General features: G+C 46.6%; 1 protein-coding gene across 3 annotated transcripts in view; it reads left to right on the top strand.

Annotated features, from left to right (window-relative positions):
- The first annotated feature begins 1,972 nt into the window (after positions 1-1,972).
- Positions 1,973-11,360, top strand: part of CLDN14 (claudin 14) — a 62,168-nt gene continuing 52,780 nt past the window's right edge. For 2 of the 3 annotated variants that reach the window (XR_011432912.1, XM_070252284.1), the window contains exon 1: positions 2,124-2,438. The gene's annotated coding sequence lies outside the window, so the exon portion shown is untranslated. Of the gene's footprint in view, positions 2,439-11,360 lie in introns of all 3 variants that reach the window. The other variant, XM_070252283.1, reaches the window with a different exon arrangement.

Raw genomic sequence — 11,360 nt, 5'->3', positions numbered from 1 at the left:
CCTTTTTTTCTCTCCATAGGTTTAAGAAATACCTCAACCCCCTTGGGCCCTCTGCATTGGTTTGAGGCTGGAGAGTCGTTCACTTTTCAATTACCAAAAGCCATGCACTCTTTTTCGCTTGATGTCCACAAACACAATGACACTGGCCTGATATTTACAACCCCTCCAGCAAGCAAAATGCAATTGGCACACGCTGCAGTAGCAAGGATTAATAGTGGAGAGCATTGTGGTTTTGTTATTAAGTTACTTTCAGCAATTAGTAAATTTATTGTCCTAATTGTTTTCACATGGCTGCTCGATGCACATGTCTTACTTCACCGATGTCCTTACAGTCTTGGCCCTGTCATCATATTTCAGCGTGATCGCTGCCCGTCTCTCCAAACTGTCCAAACCCATCAAAAGCTGATTTGCAGTCAGGTCAGCAGGAAAGAGGAGTAAGAGTTCATTCCAAAGTCCAAGGCATCTTTGGATAAAACCTAGAGAAATTTCGTTTTGGCTCACGGGGCGTCTGAGAGCGTGCTGCGGGGGAGGGAAGAGCTGCCTGTGGTTAATGCACAGGAAAGTCCAAATTCTCCCCAGCCTCAAATTTGCTGCTCCTTCCTAATCCAGACTCCAGTTCCTCTTAATCCTCCTATGGAAGCAGTCAGGTGGCGGGGGCAGGGATGACATTCTGGGGACTGGGAGAATTTTGTTCCAGTCTCGAGGTCTGAGCAAGATTTCTAGGGTGCCCAGAATCCAGCCATACCTGCCCTGTGGATGGCGTCTGGGTGCCTAGGAGTCTTGGCTGGTTCCGCACTCAGAGGCTTGATTTCCCAGTACCCTTCTGCCCGGGAATGGTCATTACTCTTGGTGCTACCCTCCTTGCAAAGAGGGGTGATGGTAGCAGAGTGGGGCCCAGGGTGAGGAACTCACCAGGGCATGGTGTGATTCTGCCTGTCTCCCACTGGTTCCTGAAGGGCACCCACTATCTGCCCAGCTGGCAGGCAGCACCCCTGTAATGAAAACCTGGTTAGTGGGAGCCAGGAGTTGGTGTGACTCTTGTCTTCTCAAGTGTCACCCACCGGGTCCCCAAATTGAAACCCGGCCACTAGTATCGCAGCCAGAGCAGGTGCAGCCCAGCATAGCAGGTGGAATCAGTGACACAGGTGCTCTGGCTGCAGGCAGCCTGGGGGGCCCCTTGGATGACTCAGTTTCCTCACCTTGTAAATGGACCCTATAATCATGCTCACTTTAGGAATCAACTAGAAATTTCGACAAGAACAAGGAGAAATCCCAGGTAATGGGGTGGCCCTTGACTTTCCATAGTGCTTTTATGCAGATTAGGTTATTTTTGGCCTCATCACACATCTGGAAAGAACGGAGAAATATATATATTAACTATAGCACAGCGCTTCAGAGTGGGGCCCTGGAGCCAGCTGCCTGGGTTCAAGTCCTGGCTTGATCATCCATTAGCTGTGGCCTTGGGACCCATCGCTTCAATTTCCTCCTTTGTAAAATGGGCACAATAAGATCCATGTCACTAGGTTGTTTTGACAATTACATAAAGCACTTATCATAGTGCTCGATAAGTGCCATCAGCAAATAGTAACATAGTTATTAAATTATAGCAAGAATCTGAGAATAGCTGGATGGAAAGGCACCTCTTGAGCATCTTGAGTAACTTCTCCATCCCTCTCCTCACCCTTGCCGGGTAACTGGGCTAATCACAAATCCCTCCACCCGCCACTTTGTTATTTCTCTATTGTCTGTCTCCCCCGACCCAAGTGGAGGCTCCATGAGAGCTTTGTTCTGTCCACTGCTGTATCCTCCCACCTCACACAGTGCATGGCACAAAGGCTTGATACATATCTGTTGGGAAAAAATGAATGAAAAAAGGCAGAATGCTCTCTCTGAGCATCTCTGGCTGGAAACTGGGGCTCCCTACACCTCAGAGGACAGCCCCGGCCCCAGCAGATGGGTCCCTCTGCCTTCCCTTGGGGTGGGGGGCTTGTTGCAGCCTGCTGGGGTTTTCACACCCCTGCTGCCAGCCAGGAGGGGCACATAGCCAGGTTGTGCTAATTAAGCCTCTGTTTTATGCGCACACGTTTGAACCTGACCCGGAGTATGCAAATGTGTTCCCAGCCAGAAGGTAATGCGTTCTGCTGGTGCTGGCACGGGTGTCGTTTCTGAAGAGAGCAGTGCTCCCCGGGGTAGCAGCAGCGGCAGCCACAGGACAGGCTCAGCTTCGGGAGAGACCGGAACCCGCAGCGGTAATTCCACTCCGCTGCTTGGATTTGTCAATTATTCATCCCACGCTGCGCAACGGGCGTAGCGCTCTGCGTGGCCACCTGCGGGCCACTGAGGCCCCAGACCGGCTCAAGGCGGCTTCCAAGGAGAGAAAGGGGCGCCGCTGTGCCTCGAAGAGCGGCCATGAGCTGGTGTGAAGCCGCCCACGAGGGGTGAGTTCACGGGTTGCAGGGCTTGGCCATCCCAGGGATGCTTCCAGCTCAGCCAGGGGCGCTTCTTTCTAGTCCCAGCCTCGGGGACATTTAGAATGGGCTCAGGCTAGCCCCAAGGAGCTGACAGTGCTCGGTTCCCCGGTAAGTAGGTTATGAGGTAAGAGAGGCCTCCCTGGCTGCCTGTCACAGTGGGGTGGGCTGATCAGGGGGCAGAAACTAAGGAGTTCTTGTGTCTTTATTTTCATCGTGATGTGAACAAGATCTGGAAACCATTGTGTGAGGCTGGTTCTCCCAAAGAAGTGGAGTCAGAATTTTCCAGGCAGGGGGAGGGAGCGTGTGAGGCTTATTAAAATGTCTTAGAAAGTCTGCAACTAACTCTCAGATGGTTCACACACACACACACACACACATCCACAGAGAGAGGAAGAGAGGATGGCAAAAGAGAGGTGCATCCTGAGACAAAAGAAACTGTAGTTCACAATTAGAAGTAAAACCAAAGAAAGAAAGACACAGACCTGTGCTCTTGACCCATGCCCTCTATGGTCCACTCTGCTGGGCGTTTGGGCCATCGTTTTTAGACTTCGTATAGAAGGCCTTCATATTTGCTGTAAAATTGTCACTGACTGATCTTTTTGCCATTTTGGTCATTTGCTCTTAGAGAAGCTATGTAGTGATAAAAATGCTTTCAAAGTAGAGAGTAAGGACAGTTTTATTTCTCCATGTAAGCCAGCATGCTTCCTGTTCTTAAACAATTAGCTCTATAAAACTCACATTTTCCTTTTTGCTTTGGCTGCTGGGAAGCTCAGAGCTGTGTTTTTCACTTGCATTGTAGCAGCTTCTTTTAGAAATAGGACTAGGATGTGATTACTTCCATCCTTTTGTTACTTGGTTCTTATAACATACACACATGCACACACATACTCCTTTTCACTAGTTTTCTTGTACCTGTGACTTTTATTGCAAGCTCTTTCAAGTCGTCTTTAAAAATAATATTGTCAAGGCAAAAGTGCAGAGCTTCATACATGGTGAACCCTCAACAAGTACCAGGTTGATTAACCGACCTACCGAAAGGAAGGAGGTATTTTTCAAAGATGCAAATCTCTGTCTGAACGCTTCACTTCAATCTTCTCTACACAAATCTGTCCACTTCTAGTCATCATCCTCCTGTCTACCTCTCTCCCTAATTGATGCCACTGTTTGCTTAAACCAGAAATCCAGAAGTCACTCTTGGTTTCCCTTCTTTTCTCAACCCTAACGTCCAACCCATTAGCAAAGCCTGTCAATTCCGTCCCCTTCTCTCCTGCTCCCTGGTCACTGTCTGACGGTGAGGAATATATGATTCCCTTGAACCACAGCAATAGCTTCCACTCCTGCCCGCTTGCAATCAACTTTCCACAGTGGGGGGTTTAAAACCTGAGTCGCATCATGTCCGTCCGCTGTATAAAATGATTCAGTGCCCTCCCATCCACTTAGAATAAAGGCAGACCTACTCATTGCCACCTACAAGGTCTGGCCCCATGACACCTCTGCAGGTGCATCTTGGGTCATTCTCCTCCCACCCAGCCTGGCCCACCTCATGCGGTTTCTGCACTGGGTGCTCTCCTCCCCCTGCTCTCATCCGCACTGGCTCCCTCCTTCCCTTCCTCTGGGACTTCACCTCAAGTCACTTCCTCAGAGACCCTCTCCTCAAACCCCCACCCACCCCCGTTCATGGCAGAAAGGGGCTGGATTTCAGAGGGCGGTGCTGTCCGATGTCCCCCATCAGAGGGAGAGATAAATGCCACCATTCAATGTGCCCCTTCGCTTCCTTTCCAGAACGCATCCATTTGTAATTAGATATATGTATATGTCTAAACACACACACACATATATTTGTTCTTTTGCTTATTTCATTACTTGTATCTCCCACTAGAGCTTGGACACCATGAATGCAAGAACCTTGTCTGATTTATTCATAAGTGTATGTTCTCATCTGGTATGGTGCCTGGCACATCGTAGGTGCTCAATAAATGAAGGAAGGAATAAGTGATTCAGAGCCCCTTCTCGGCATCCCTTGCATTGATATGAGTAGCCACAGAGACTCTCTAGCCAACGGTTTGGGGTGGGGTCCATGTAAAATGTCTGGCTCTGAATCCTCAGTTCGGAGCCCAGGTGGAAGAGGGTTTCCCTGGTCAGGCGTGAGTAAGAAGCTCTCTGCGTGGTGGGTGGAAGCTGGAGGAATGAAGCTTTCGAAGTGGGGCTGGTGTACAGGTGACAGGGGCTTTCCACTGCCTTTATTTCGGTCCCCACCTGGGTTGGGTAATCTCCACGGTTAGAGGAGGAGGTCCGTGACTGTCTTGGTCCTGGCTAGGTTGCATGTGTGTGATACCTCTGTCCACACAGACTGTGGAAATAAATAGGGTCTGATAGAGGTGCTTCACTTTGAACTGTAGCATCCCACGTGCCTTGATGGACCACCGGAGAGGCAGCCAAGTCTAGCCATCGCAAGTGAATACAGAGAGCCTGGAGGGAACGTGGCAGTTTTCTCTCTAGTGGACATTGGGCAGCACTGCCCTCCAAAATCCCGTCCCTTTCTGTCGTGCTGCTCCACGACCTGCCCGCCCCACACACTGTGACAGTAGTAAAATTGTGGTAGTTATCGCTTTCCCTTTTTCTTGCTAAGCTTTATGACTTGTTCCTTGAAACCCATTAATGTTTGCCCCAACCACTTAAGTTGTTTGGGGCACAGCTGGGGCTCCAGAAAATGGTGTGCCATCAGGTTTACTGTATCTTTGGTTGATCTATACTATAAGTGTTGGACTTTTGTAAACCTCCGCCCAACCTACTGTGGAAATTGTCAAACACACAGCAAAGATCAAAGAATAGTACAGTGAACAACCGGAGACTGTCAGCCTGGACCCAGCGATAGTTATATTTTACCCTGTTCATTCTCTCTCTGTATATATATAATATGTAGACTATATATCTATGTAGATACACATATATGTTTTGTTTTGTTCTGTCTTATCCATTTAAAAGTAGATTGCAAACAATCGTGACACAATAAATATTTCATTCTCCCAAGAACATTCTCCTATAGATCCACAATACCATTCCTACATCTATTGAATTAACTTCAATTTAACATCATCCACCAGCCAGTCCAGATTCAAATTTTCCCAATTGCATCAAAAATATCTTTTAAATCTGGGTTTTTTTTTTTCCTCCAACCAAGAACCAATCAAAGGTCCACATGTTGCTTGTTGTGTCTGTCTTTTAATCCAGAAGTCTCCCAGCCTTTTTTTGTTATGGCTCTGACTTGTGAACTGCCCGGTCCCGTCATCTTCTAGAAAGCCCTGTATCTGGATTTGTCCTGGCTGTGGATTTGCTTTTGGTTAAGCAAGGTTAGCAACCTGGTTTAATGTATGAACTGTGCTCTGCCAATAGTTAATTTCTTCAAGATATGGTGCTAGGCAGGTTTATTTATAAACTGTCTACTGCTGAAAAGAATTTAAAGCAGTTTACAATAAAATAGAAAGTCTGTTGAATAAAGAGAAAATGTTTTATAACATGTAGGAGGATGGGAGATGGGATGAAGGGGGAAATATGCCGTAAACATATATTAATGAGGTTTGTGTAACTAAACCTGAGATTTACCCCAGAGTTTTCTGGCTGCCAAAGCAAAAATCAAAATTAAAAAGTTAAAAAATCATCTTCGGGAAAGATGAGCTTTCCTTGCACTGGATATAAAACTAATTTCTCCCATGGATCCTTAGACAAACAGCATCAAACAAAATAATGAGCAGCTTCGTAAACAGTTTCAAAAATGATTCAGGAACATTCTTCACTGAGCTGCTTCTGTAATATAGAAGGTCACCAGCAAGGGCACAACATTAAAATATAACTCAGTGAAATCATTTTTTAAATGAGTCCAGTGTTGGGAGGTTGATTTCTGCATCTAACCTGATTTGAGGACAGAACTGGTGTCCCCTGAGGATGGGGACTCCTGGCCCCGACTCTGCTGTGTCTGCTGGCCTCCCCCGGACAGGTCCTCAGGAGCAGACAGGTCCCAGCTGAAGCTGGATGCTGGGACAGAAATAGAGCAAATGCAAGGCTGGCCCCCAGGGAGGAAGCTGAGAGAGGCTGAGCTGTGGGCTCCCCAAGGCAGACAGCCCCCCATCCGACAACCTGTCACAAAGGTGGCCACGAGTGAACTTGCAAGCTCTGCTGAGATTTTCTCATAAATATTTGCTCTCTTTGCTTAAGTGCAGAACCCAAGTTCAGAACACCACAGCCGTGCTGCCTTCCTCCCTCCCCTGGAAAACATTTCGAGAAGGTGTAAGAGTGAGAATGGGTTCCTGTTCTCCATGAGGGAGGACCTCAATCTGGCACCCTTCGTGCCAGCCTGCCTCTGCCTCCAGGCAGTGAGTTAGCTGCAGACGGTGCCCCTTGCAGCCTGCACAGTTTAGCATGTCCATTCAAACTTTGGAAAGTGTCTGCCAAAAGACAAAATGCATGCTCTTTCACATAATAATTTTTCAGTTATATATTATGTATGACATCATAGAAATTTTGGGCATAGAGAAAATTGATGATCCCACCACTCTTGAAAACCAGCTAAGTCAGTTGCTCAGAAAGGCTCTTGGAACAAGGGGTGGGAACTGCCCTTTCTGTCAGCGCACCTGTTTATTCCCTTCTGCAACAGAACTTGCGATTACACATGTATTTATATTTAGATGTATACATGTACAAACACGTGTCTATATTCGTATTCCTTTAGTCTTTACATTTTTTCATATTTATAATCATAATTTGTATATAATTTTTCACAGAACGTTTTCTCACTTCATTTTGTATCATATGCTTTGTTCCATTGCTGAGTAGTCTTTACAAAGTCATTTTTTAAAATAGGTGTAATTTTCCATTGAATGGATGTCCTGCAATTTAATTACCCACCGCCAGAGTTGTGGACAAGTCTGGTGTTGCACCTTTTCTTTTCATCCCACATAAATCGCACTCCTGGGGCTGTAATGATACAGTGAGATCACGGCTCCCTTTCCTGGCTTGCAGTGGCTCAGTTCCGCCATCATCGCGGGGGAAGGCGGTTGCTTTTTTCTTGCTGTGGCTGGGAAACACGCAGCCAGCTCCTCTAAAGTTGTGTCATGTTATTGAAATGTGAGTGTTGGGAGAGAGGTGAGGACACGGCCCTAGCAGGAATGAACCGAAGCTGGGTGGCATTGTGGAAGCGGGGCCCTGAGGCTGGCCCTGGCGGCTTGCTCCTGGTGGAGGACGTCGGGCAGATGTGGCCAGGCCTGCACTTGGCCGGGAAGGAGTCCGTGCGTCGTCGTGGTGGGATAATGCTGTGGTGATTCTGTTCCCCCAGCCTCTCTCGAATGCATTCGCCCTAAAGCACAGTGTGTGTTCATGTGGAAGTGACCTGAAGGTCTCTGGGTGTCAGCCGTGCTGGAGGCTGTGGTACGTGAGTCGTCCGGAAGCCGTCTGTTTTCATCATCCTGTCCTCGTCAGAGAGCTTTGAAGTTCATGGTCCTGCTCTGGCTCCCTCGGGGGCTGTCCTGTGCCTCTACCATAACTCTTTTCACAGTCGACCTTGGGGTGTATTCAGATGCCACCCCCTCAAATCCCCCGGGGACTCCAGGATTCCTAAACAGCAGGGATTATATCTTTAAAAGGATTAACTTCCATTAGTATAACGCCCATTAATATAATATAAAATTATTCATTTCTGTTAATAGAATGAAAAATTTTTAAAAAGAAACACTTCACCCAGTAAACTGAACTAGCACTGTTTTTCTGTGTTCAGCGCTGGCCCTGGGCTGCATGCAGGTCAGGTCTTAGCAATTTATTACCGTGGTATCGTTGCTGCCCTGTGTTCTGTCTGCTCTCTGTCTCTGGCTTCGTCTGATCATCAGTATCTTCCCATGCTGGCACAATGTCTACATAACCATCCTTCTTATTTTTTTTTTTTTTTTAAGATTTTATTTTTTTTCCCTTTTTCTCCCCAAAGCCCCCGGTACATAGTTGTATATTCTTCGTTGTGGGTCCTTCTAGTTGTGGCATGTGGGACACCGCCTCAGCGTGGTTTGATGAGCAGTGCCATGTCCACACCCAGGATTCGAACCAACGAAACACTGGGCTGCCTGCAGTGGAGTGCACGAACTTAACCACTGGGCCACGGGGCCGGCCCCCATAACCATCCTTTTTAAAGGCTCTGTGATAGCCCAGAGATGATGGGCCTAACCTAACTCTCTCCAGTGCTGGACACAGATGCTGAGTCCACGGCTGTAAGCTGTGAGCATCTTTAAACACAGGCCCAGTCTCAACAATCCAGTATCTAGGGGGTGAATGCCACTGAAGCTCCCTCCCGACCACATGGCAACAGAGCAGACCCCTCCCCGTGCTCAGTGTCCCTGTCCCTCTCTGGCCAGCTGGACTCTGGTGCCCCCAGTTCCTCCTTCCCACGCTTGCTGAGGGAAGGTGAAGCCAGATGTGCGGTCCCGCCTGAGCTGAGCTATGCTCAATTACCCACCAGCCCCTCTGAATATGGTTTCTATACAGTTCGTTTCTACGTTCTGGAACTTCAGACCATGCTGAATTTACTTGTTTTATGGCTCGGACTTTCAGGAGCAGCATGATAGATGTTAAACGTGTGAGTCTCTCAGTGCTGGTAAAATAAACCTTAATCAAACTGGGGTGTCGTGACTCAAAGAGTTAGATAGCCCTTAATACATGATGTCAATCACCAATACAGATGTTGCAAGTTGAGTCATTTGGTAGCATAGTAACTTTATATGGTCAGAGAGCCAGCTGTGGACATTTAAGGGGGAAAACCCTTTTTATTTCCATACAAATATATTTCTGATCATAACTTAAATATTTTCTTTAGGCAAAATACTGATTTCTCTTTCTCACCATATTCTGTAGGGAAACTCTTGATATCATTTTGTTTTTCCACTCCACCAAACTAGCTTTCGAATTAGAGATCCTGCAAGACTTCGATTAGAATCTCACTTTTGAAATAAGTTTGAAGCACGTTTTTTAAGGCTAGTATTCTATCCTCGAGGATTAAAGTCCCACCCTCGCTTGTTGACAAGCAGTAGTGTTTCCTGAGGGCTCGGAAAATCCCTGGTACTAGGATGGGGACCTGAGGTTGGCTCATGTCAAGGTCACATGGTGTCTTCTGGGCACAACTCATTCACTTGACTCCCGACCCAGTTACTAGCATGTTACACTCAAGCATTGTCAGAATAGTGTCCCCTTTGCAGAGAAAATGGCGTTTATGGTTGGGCCATACTTAAAGACAACAATGACTTTTCCATGAATTATTGTACATATTTCTTCCTGTGTCCATAAACAGAAAGACCATGAGAAACCCACACGTCCTCATTTGTGAAGAACGGAATCAGACGAGGTGAACTCCAGGTTTTATGGATCAGTATTTCCATTTCTCCCAAATCCATTTGACTTTGAAATACCAAACCTAGATGCAGACAGACACAATGTAATATCCTTAAGTGCCACACGTTATAATGAAAAGTAAATATTATTGATTAAATTTTTAAAAATATATTCTAATTAGGTAGGTAGTACAGAATATATTCTCCTTAATTAAAAAAATAAACATTACAGAAAAGAACTAAAGTCCACTCTGACTCCCACCCCCATCCTAACACCCTCCTGCCCCTCCTGGAGACTATTATTGGTTTGGGGGTGTACCTAATAGAGACCTTTAAAAAAATGCATTTACAGACACATGCCACTATATATGTGTGTCTTATAGGTATATATACCTGAAAGATATATAGCATTGTTTTTTAAAAAAACGTAATTTGTTTCACATCTTGGTCTTTCAGTCAACCATGAGTCTTGTAGATCTTTCCTGTTTATAGAGGTAGCCCCCGTTTCTTTATCTGGCCTGTTTGAAGATTCTCTTCTGGTCTCCCGTCTCCCCTCCTCCAACCATCCTCCTTGACCCCACCAGGTGCATCTAAAGCATGACTTCCTCCTGCTGTTTGAAAGATTTCCCCTTTTCTGTCTGTTCATTCTTCAGAGCCCCATCAGCCATCATCCATGCGGGGGCTCTCTCCGCCCCCTACCTCTGTCAGATGTCATCCTTATCTCCCCTATCTCTGTAACCTACATTTGTATCTGTTATCGCTTGGATTTCGCTTATATTTTTATCACATGGACTTCCCTTAATTATCAATATAATTAACCTAACCCTCACCTAATAAAGGCTTTTTTCTCCGGCTGTCTCTTTTACCAGACTACCTCTGTGAAGACGTGGACCACATTTCTGTTGATCGATCCACCCTGCATGCATGCACAATGTGTGGCTCATAGCAGGTGCTCAGTTAAGGTTGGGTGGTCTGCCCGAGGTAGGGCACATGAGCTTCTCTGAGGAAACTTCTGCCTAAACGTGAGGGCAGAGGGAAGGCGGAGTTGCTGCAGACCAGCCTGTGGCCGGGATTGCTGTGCAGAGGGGACCGTCCCCTCACACACATCCGTTTGGGAGACTCGAGGCTACTTCTGCATTTGCAGGGCACAGTCTGTGGCTGAAACGGAATTTGCAAACCAGCTTCCCACAGTGCTTCTGTTCCTGTTAAAAATAAACCCAACTCCATCCATGAGGGTTTGTTTTCTTAAAATAAAGAAAATACTCCACATCCCTCCCAAACCTGCCTTTGAGCTAAAACCTGACGCAAAGACTTAATCTTTAACTGAAATGCAGGGTGAAGCATAAACGAATACTGGCAACGCTAACCTTTTGAATCGTCCTATGAAAACCCACGTCCCTGGGAATCGCACACTTGGGTATCTATTATGCTGGGTCCATGGAGGGGAACAGAGTTAGCAGGACTGCTCTGACATTAACATAATGTAAAAACTATACAGCAGTATTTTGTTCTGCATAAAACATTTCTT

The sequence above is a fragment of the Equus caballus genome, chromosome 26 (assembly GCF_041296265.1).
Source record: "Equus caballus isolate H_3958 breed thoroughbred chromosome 26, TB-T2T, whole genome shotgun sequence".
NCBI classification, from domain to species: domain Eukaryota; kingdom Metazoa; phylum Chordata; class Mammalia; order Perissodactyla; family Equidae; genus Equus; species Equus caballus.
This window is presented reverse-complemented; position numbering and strand designations above follow the sequence as displayed.